Raw genomic sequence first — 9,143 nt, 5'->3', positions numbered from 1 at the left:
TGTTGAGCGGCTACACTCACGTAGGCTACGTCACGTCGTAGCCTAACTTTCTTTTTAGTAAGGCCGTGATAGGCTGTTGCAGTGTAGATTCCCATCAATCAAACAAAAATCACACCATTATTTATATTTTTTATGTTTTAATGATAAAGAATGCAACATTAATGCAACAGAAAATTAGCAACTTTGATAATATAAAATAAAAGTCATTTTTTAGAAGAGAAGAGATCTGTGCCTCAAGTGGGGGGGCACAAGCATTTTTGGGGGCGGGCCCGGCCCCCTATGGCCCGCCCATAGCTACGGGTGTGACTACTACTACTAGATGAACTGCTGTCGTCAGTCTGATACTGTGGGCTAACATATTTTAAATCCCAACATATGATATTGCTATTCGTAAATTAAAAGCGCCATTATATATGAAAGAGTGAAACGTCTTTATTGGTAATAAACTTACCCGTTTTAAGTGGAAAGCCATGTTTGTTGTTGACGAGTGGTAGGACATGAGCTGTTGGCACAACTTGCATTTTACTTTTTTTGGATCATCTTTTACCATTTGAAAGTGCATCCACATTTTAGATTTTCTTTTTCCAGACATTGTTAAGTAACGTTAATCTCCTCGTCTGATACTCCCAAGGGGGTAAGCTTCGCTTCAGAACTCGAGCCATCATGGCGCCATTTTGTTGCTAACTGGCCATCACCTCCTGTTAGCATTCTGCTGACCGCCATATTTTTTTTACGTCACTTGACTGCGAATAACTTTACATCTGAAGCGTTTAAAGACTCTATTTGTCCGTTGTTTAGTTCCAAAGAAACACGACAATGTATAAAAGGCTCCATTACCTTGTACCTCACGTTATGGCTCCGTAGCAGACGTTTTTGTAAAAATAGGCTAACGATTGTGTCATAACCAAGTGACTTACTGTCGCATAGTAGAGGAATTACCGTATAGTACAGGAGAAGCTCGCAGGCAGTTTCGACTTACATTAGCTGTTTAGGTTTAATTACTAATGTTAACTAGCATGTTAGTGATCAATTATTAGCCTGTGCCCATGTTATCTCCTTACATACACCTACAGTCTCCGTATCTGTAAGATTGGGAATGATTGAGATTTCTCTTGGCACAGCTACCAGAAGACTTACAACTTTCAGACACGTTGCTCACGTCACATTCTCTCAGTTGGAGACTGCGCAGTAAAGCTGGCCATCACCGGAAAAGTGCTTCTAATAGCCTTCACTGGTCTCCGTCCAGAGCAACGGGGTCTATTGGTCCATTATATACTGTCTATGGATGCTCCTCGTCTGTCGCGGATCAGGGAAAGTGAAACTTAAATCTTTCACAGGGGTGGTTGGATTTACACACACACACACACACACACACGTAAAAAATATTTATTGAACTTTTCCTTCTTTCTTTTCACGTTTTTTTTTACAGCATTATCATAATTAAATGCTGTATATAACTTAATATAACCGTACAAAACCAGTAGTTCTGTGTGAAATTAGACATTGAGCACCCCATATTGCCAAAATGGTATGATCCTCGTTTCATAATAACACCCGCGAAGATCCGACTGTGAGATTGGTGGTCGAATCAGGCTCCGCATATCGATGCATCGAATCGACTATTCGGGCAAGGTGGAGAGTGGGGCTGTGGCCTTGACCAACTGCCACTTTTCTTGTTTGAAAGCCATGATGTCTCTCTCTCTCTCTCATGGGTTGGCCAAATTCTCTGGGCGGGCAAAGCATTGAAAGGGGAGGTAACCTTTCCAAAACGGCCCATCTGAGCTTTAATTTTCTCAAAGGCAGAGCAGGATACCCAGGGCTCGGTTTACACCTATCACCATTTCTAGCCACTGGGGGACCATAGACAGGCTGGGGGCAGGCGCGGATTAATGCACAGGCTTTTGAGGCTGCAGCCTAGGGGCCCCACGTGTGCAGGGGCCCCGGATTAGCCAGACAATTAATTACTTTATTTTTTTTATAAGAAACATTTATTTTTTAATTGGCCCATTGTTTTTTCAATTGACTCTGGGCTGGCCAAAACACACTTTAGTCAAAAATATCACATAGACTATTTTTTTCCATACACCCCCTACTTTCAAATTGAAATGGACTAGTCCATAACGGTGCGCGGCGCAAAAGATTAACACAGTAAAAGGAGAGCTTTGAAGTACACAAATAGAGACGAAGCAAGATGAGTCTAAAAAAAGATAAAAAGACGCCGATAAGTATTTGGCAACGCTGCCAAAGATGACAAACTTTTTTTACGAATACTGTTGGGGATACAGACATGAAGAACAACAGTCCAAAGCGATGAATATGCCGCTACAGCAGCAGCTAGCTGTGAAGCGGCGCTAGGTGAGGATAACGTTAACCAAGACAATGAAGAGGACAGCATATCTTTAAACAGCACCCTCTTTGGGATTTCTGCCTGCATGCAGTTTCGGGTGGGGGACAGAGATGAGGGAGTGAGGCTACAACCGGCTGCGGTAAACACAACTCTCCTTAAAACACTTAACCCCTTGATAAAACTGAGTGGTGGACAAACTGTTGATGATAACACTACAACAATAAAAGAAATAGGCATGCTATACTGTATCATTGCATTAGTTTTATTATTAATAGGCTATATTAGACTGCTTTTCATTCAACAAAGTAGCCTACCTTAAGGTTCATCAAACCTTAAGCTTGTGCTTGTGCGTTTGTGTCCTTAAAGTAGCCTAGATAAACGTTGCACATCATGCAAGCTTTCTTAATGAGAATTGTAGCTTTTCTATCTGCATTGGCAGACAAAAACTCATGCTAGACCTTTTGAAGTTAAAGCACAGGGCCTCTTCAGTCGTGAAATGATAATATATAGGCCTATATATATTGTTTTATGATTCATGAGGAGTATACCGGTTTATTATATTAATAAATGGCACTTTTTTGTATTTAATGTGTCAACTCTCAATGATTCTTGCGTACCCCTTACATGGCGTTAATAGTTTTAAGGAGTAGGAGTTGCTATACACATTCAGGGGAGCGCAAGGACGGGTGGTATTTGTGGTCTTATGTGGTGTGCCGGTCTGGGCCAAAATGCCAGGGCCAATTTTTGGTCCCAGTCCGTCCCTGCTACTAACTATAGCTCGGATCCTGCATGTGAATTCTAAAAAAAAATTCTAAAGGCGTGATGATTATGCAACAATATGTAGCCTACATGTTGTGCTGCTGTTTCATTATTGTTGTTAATAACAGTGTTATGTGCTGCTGCTGCTGTTTTTATTATTTTTATTTTATTCACAGTTTAGTGTATTGCACAGTGGTTTGTGTCTCAGTAATGATGAGTGGTGGAATGTAACTAAGTACATGTACTCTAGTACTGTACTTGAGTCCAAATGTTTAGGTACTTGAGTCTTTTCTTTTCATGCCGCTTTCTACTTCTACTCCGCTACATTTCAGAGAGAAATATTGTACTTTTTACTCCACTACATTGATCTGGTACAGCTTTAGTTACTAGTTATGTTAGTTACTCCACTACATTCATCAGTTACAGCTTTAGTTACTACTTACTTTAGTTACTCCACTACATTCATCTGTTACAGCTTTAGTTACTAGTTACTTTACACATTAAGATTTCTGCACACAAAACACTTGTAATTTATAAAATGTGATGTTTGATTCTAAACTAAACTAGCCAACAATATAACGGCCTACAAGTCAGCTGAGATGAATAGACCATTAAACACTAGTTGATTGACAGTACTGTTTGGTTTGTTTAAAAAATATGAGGATTTTTCGACATTCAGTACTTTCACTTTTAATATTTCAAGTACATTTTCCTGATGATACTTACATACTTTTACTTAAGTAACATTTTCAATGCAGGACAGTATGGTATTAGTACTTTTACTGAAGTAAAAGATCTGAATACTTCTTCCACCACTGGTAGTGATGTTGTGATTTTTGCCTCAGTAAAGCCAGGTGTTCTGCACTGCTGCAGATGCTGTAGCCTACCTGTTGGTTTATAAAGCTAAAAGTGATTACCAGCTTGCTGTTGAACTGTGAATCCAGGGAATTCTGCTGCTTTGCTGTTTAGTTACATTTTTATTGTAATTGTTTTGGTGCTGTGGTGGCTGAGGATAATATCTGGTATTCTTTCCACTTACATCTCTGTTGATGTTAATTTTATGATGTAGTTTACTCATTTTACCTATGTGGTGTGGTGGTAGTTGGTGTGTGTGTGTGTGTGTGTGTGTGTGTGTGTGTGTGTGTGTGTGTGTGTCAGTTAAAATTATTATTATTATTATTTGCATGTGGACCATGTATGGCACTAAATACATTTTTCCAGTAAAGCACAATGATTAAGGGGGGGCCTCACACAAAGAGCTGCCTAGGGGTTCCTGATCACCTTAATCCACCCCTGGCTGGGGAAACGCATATTAATGTTAGAAAACCTAATAAAGGGAAATTTTCATGCCATGGGACATTTAAGGTTCTTCTTTTAACATATAAGGCCCTGCATGGACTCACACTACCTTATTTGAGATTATTACACCATATACACTGGCACGTTCTCTCTGCTCCCTTGATGCTGGTCTCCAGAAAACGCAGTGCTGCACTACATGTATGAGGTGTCCTACATATTTATATATTTGTTACATTTTATATAGCATACATTTAATCCGGGAAGTGTTGGTTTCACACAGCAGTTATGCAAGCGCAGTAAAGAACTATAGTACATGACATACGTCCTGTCGTCATCACATACGTGAGCCGCTTCTCCAGATAGCCTACGTATCGATTGGTTTGTGGAAAGGGGGTAAGCCAGCATCGGGAAAGCCTACCTTCTATGGGGAGATTCTGAGGCTAAAAAGCCATCACCTCCCATTAGCATTCAATTGACTCCCATTCTTTTTGGCGTCATTTTGACAGCGAATAACTTTACATCTGAAGCGTTTAAAGACTCTCTTTTGTTCATTGTTTATTTCTAAAGAAACACGGCAATGTATAAAAGGCTCCATTACCTTGTAGCTCACGTTATGGACCCGTAGCAGCCGTTTTTGAAAAAATAGGCTAACGATTGGGTCATCACCACGCAACTTTCTGTCGCACAGTAGAGAAATTACTGTATAGTCAGGTGAAGCTTGCAGGCAATCGGGGGTACGTGGAGGCATACAGTCAAGGGAAAAGCCCATAGATAGTCCATGAAAGCATCGGAACAAAATATGTCAGCAACGTTTTGATGGATTGGAAATATGGAAGTATGTGGCAAGTGATTTCATATGGAGTAACATTTATCAACGATCTACTTTATCCACAAGATTTGGAATGATTCAGATTTCTCTTGGCACAGCTACCAGAAGAATTTCAGACAGGTTGTTCACATCACATCTACGTTGTCAAGCTCAGTTTGAGGCTGCGCAGCAGCTGCGCAGTATGCTCAGCCATCACCGGAAAAGTGCTTCTAATTGACTTCACTGGTCTCCGTCGAAGTCTATGGCATCACTGTGTCCATTTATTTCACTGTCTATGGTTTGTGGACGGGCTTCCACGTTCTCTCATAACCTCTCTGTGTCTGAGTCATTTCAACTGGCTGCTGCTCTCCCCGTGCTACCACACCTCTTTTTGTTTTGCTACAATGTTGAAAAGCAAGACACAGGAACTTTACTTAGGTTTTAAGGAGAGGAGCTACATCTCTTATTCAGAGACAAACTGAAAACATACACTGTACCATACTGTACATTTACTACCACGTAAATTACTACTTTCTTCTCTGCTCTCATAGCCGACAGCTTGCTGCTCCGAGCGCGTTCACCGTACATACTAAGCACTGAAATGTTCCTTTAGGAGCTTCCCCGGTCTGATAACACGATAGCCTATAGCTGCCAGAAGTTCCTGTATTTGGTCGGAAAGTTCAAACCATCCAAAAAATTATTTCACACTAGAAACAAACCGGACCATAGTTCAGTTTGATCCGGACCAACAATACCTCTTTTGGTCGGACCACATTCTGACTGTTTGGTCCGGACTGTGGTCCGTGGGAGGTTTCACACCTGTAATTTTGGTTTGAATCAAACTGAAAAGTCTGAAAGTCCGGACTAGAGGAGGTAGGTGTGAGAGCACCCTAGGAAAATTACTTTTAATTGTTTTGAATTAATGATGGTTTATTCATATTTTACATTTCAGTAATAGAGGTACAGTGTATTTAAATTTTGCTACAAATTCTTCTTTTTAAAATAGCTCGGCAGCCAGGTTATTATGTACACGTGGAATTTATTTTTGCTGTAATGTAGGCTACATGACAAAATTCACCATCATTTTTTTCCTTAAAAGAGATTTTTATTAGGCCTATACTTACAGTGGCTTTTGGAGTCTACAGTAATGACTAATTAACTGATATACCATACGATATATGGTAATAACGGGAGTGAACAGGGAGAGGCAAATTATTTTTTGATCCTGTTTGAATTGAGCCATGGATTACAAATATGATGTTCGTCAATTTAAAAGAATTTTTCAACCGAAGAAAGTCTCAGTTTATTGTTAAACTGTTGAAGTATAAGACTTTGAAAATACGTAATTAGAAAGACTACACACTTCAATGTCTCATGGATGACGTCTCGCTGAAGCTACGATGTCTGTGTGTATCGTACCGGAGATGTAACGTTACTCTAATGAACAGAGGATCTCGCTTGTTCTTTTGCTTATCTGCTGAAAACACTTCACTGGGTAAAACACAGCAGTTAAGATAACGTTACATGTGTTGAGGAACAGAGCTAAGCTAGCTAGCTAGCGAGCAAGTTGAGCATCAAGTTAGGTGACGTCAATTGTGTGAGACGAGAGATGTAGTTCACTGAGCGGTTTCACACAAAAACTAAGTGGTCATATGACAAACCTACGGCTAACTGAGACTTTCTTTGGTTGAAAAATTATCTTTTAAATTGACGAACATCATATTTGTAATCCATGGCTCAATTCAAACGGGATCAAAATACCCCTTATTTGCCTCTCCCTGTTCACTACCGTTCATATCTTTTCCGAATTAAGGTCCCATGAGGTCCACCGGAAGGGGAGGGACTTCGCCTCTCTATTTAAATTGTTCATGGAACACACTAGGACACTAAGCATACTTAAAGTTGTTCCAAAATAACACACTTAGTATTCACTTAGTATAACACAAATAAAATATGATAATACAAGAAAAGAACAGCTTTAGTACCGGTATATTTCTTTTTGACCAGGGTTAAAAAAGCAAATAAGTTGATAAATGCTGAAATGATGATCTGCACCAAATTCAATTTGAATATGAAATGATTGTTTTGATAATTTGGCTGTTCGGGTTTGATTTCTTTTCTTTTCTTTTTGATTTTGAAAACTTAACTGCTTTAAAGGAACAAAATGTAAATGAGAAAAATGACACAAGTCAGTAAATCCAACACGGATCAGATCATCTGGATGAAAAGTAAAAAAAGGAATTGACACACATCTAGGGTAGAGATGTAGGGTTTCAGAGTAGAATGAGTTCAACCTAACTTTAAATTCTGAATGTGATTTACAGTAGCTTCATTTAGGCAATATGTACAGTTTTAATTCATGGAGCACTACATGAATGAATTTATGCTTTTTCAGGCATGAAGTCATGCATGAATACATGATGATTGATGTAGCATTATTACGTGTTGCCATATGTCCCAGTAGGTGTCACTGATACCCTGTGTAATACACACACACACACACACACACACACACACACACACACACACACACACACACACACACACACACACACACACACAGCTTACACTGTAAAAGCCTTATCAAATGTATGATCTCAAAACATACACCTATGTTAAGCTTTTTTTCCACAGATCCAGTACATAACAGATTTACATGACATGTCATTCCACTCAGTGGTGGTAGGTCCAATATGTGCACAGTCCTCTTCGCCCCACTGTGGATCTCCACCACCATTTTCAGGCTGCCTTGTCCTCCAGTTCCTAAAAAATTTATGTATCATGATACTGCAAATCTCTGAAATAAACACAGTTCCTCTGTGTCACATAATGCTCTCCAGGTTGATGACTGGGGCATCAATTGTCCGCAGCAAACGTTAATTATCAGTTCACTGAACCTTGAGTTATATGCATACCGGTAGTTGGTTTATCCATACATTTTTGGCAATTAACACAAAGACAATCGCCAGCATCCACAGTCTCGCTTTGCCAGACCCCCCTCCAAAGAGCGCTGAAGGAGCATCCACAAAAATGTTGCTAGACGCTTGTCTCACATAACCAGACATTACTTCTCAGCACAGCGGAGTAACATTAGCTTATGTTAGATATTGGTAGAGCTCTGTACCCAACTGACAGACACACTTTTTCGGCTTAGAATTACGGTAGGAACCGCTAAAAACACAACAACCTCACCGTCCTCTCCACCCGACTGAACACCCTTTGTTGGTTTAGAATTACAGCAAGAATTGCTAAACACACTGCAAACTCACGGTCCTCTCTTCCCAATGGATCACTTTACTGGTTGTGTCTCAATTTTGTTTTGCGAGTAACCAACTTGGGTTAAATAATTCAATGTGAGTACACAAATGTTGAAATTACATTAAATGCCCAGTAGCTGTGATAAATTTGCCTGAAGCTAATGCTTACCTGTTCAGGAGGAAATTAGCCAACTCTGCGTGATTTTGGGCTCTAAGCTGTCTCCATCTTTCAAATACATCTCCAATATTTACCAGGGGGTTGTTACGTCTCTGGTCACACAACTGTTAGAAACATGCAGTTTTGTTATAGGTCGCGTAGAATCTATCTCTGTTGATCCTGTTTGTTTGTTTGCTGCTTTCATGGCTGTACTAACGTTAAAGCTGTAGCGTGCTAGGTTTACGTGTTTACAGGTATATTTGGCAAACCAGCATGGCTGTCAAACTGGGCAGTTGATACCAACACACAGGACAAAACACAAACAGAAATTCCTTCACGGAATTTCAAAAGGATAAAATACTGGCATTAGCATAGTTGTAATAAAAGACTGTATTTCAACATAGCATGTTTCCTTAATATCTGATGATGCATTGGGGTCATTTTGGGATTTATTACAGTAAATATATTACATATTGGACCTTTAAGCAAAGGAAGGAACAATTTAGGTTGAGTCGA

This window comes from Perca flavescens, chromosome 11, assembly GCF_004354835.1.
Source record: "Perca flavescens isolate YP-PL-M2 chromosome 11, PFLA_1.0, whole genome shotgun sequence".
Lineage (NCBI taxonomy): Eukaryota > Metazoa > Chordata > Actinopteri > Perciformes > Percidae > Perca > Perca flavescens.
This window is presented reverse-complemented; position numbering follows the sequence as displayed.